Below are 259 nucleotides of genomic sequence, written 5' to 3'. Positions count from 1 at the left end.
CTCTTTTTTTTTTTTTTTTTTAATTTTTTACTTTAAGACAAGTTCTCACTAAATGGTCCAGGCTGGGCTGTACTGGAGATCCTCCTGCCTCAGCCTCCCACGGTGCTAGGATGATTTGCCTGGGACACCAAGCCCAGCTCAGACATCCTTTTCTGCCGGGTAGCCAGGGAGCTCCAAGCCCTGCAGGTCCGGCTCCCGCGGGCCCGGTCTGGGACTACAACTCCCAGTCTGCCGCGGCGGGAGCGCCTGCGCAGTGCGC

At 56.8% G+C, this 259-nt stretch overlaps 1 protein-coding gene across 1 annotated transcript in view; it reads left to right on the top strand.

Moving 5' to 3' along the window:
- The window catches only part of Fsd1 (fibronectin type III and SPRY domain containing 1), an 18,748-nt gene that overhangs the window by 7,629 nt on the left and 10,860 nt on the right, over positions 1-259 (top strand). The gene's annotated exons all lie outside the window — the stretch shown is intronic.

Source organism: Fukomys damarensis, unplaced genomic scaffold (assembly GCF_012274545.1).
Source record: "Fukomys damarensis isolate Sample0158 unplaced genomic scaffold, DMR_v1.0_HiC HiC_scaffold_37, whole genome shotgun sequence".
In the NCBI taxonomy this organism is placed as follows: domain Eukaryota; kingdom Metazoa; phylum Chordata; class Mammalia; order Rodentia; family Bathyergidae; genus Fukomys; species Fukomys damarensis.
This window is presented reverse-complemented; position numbering and strand designations above follow the sequence as displayed.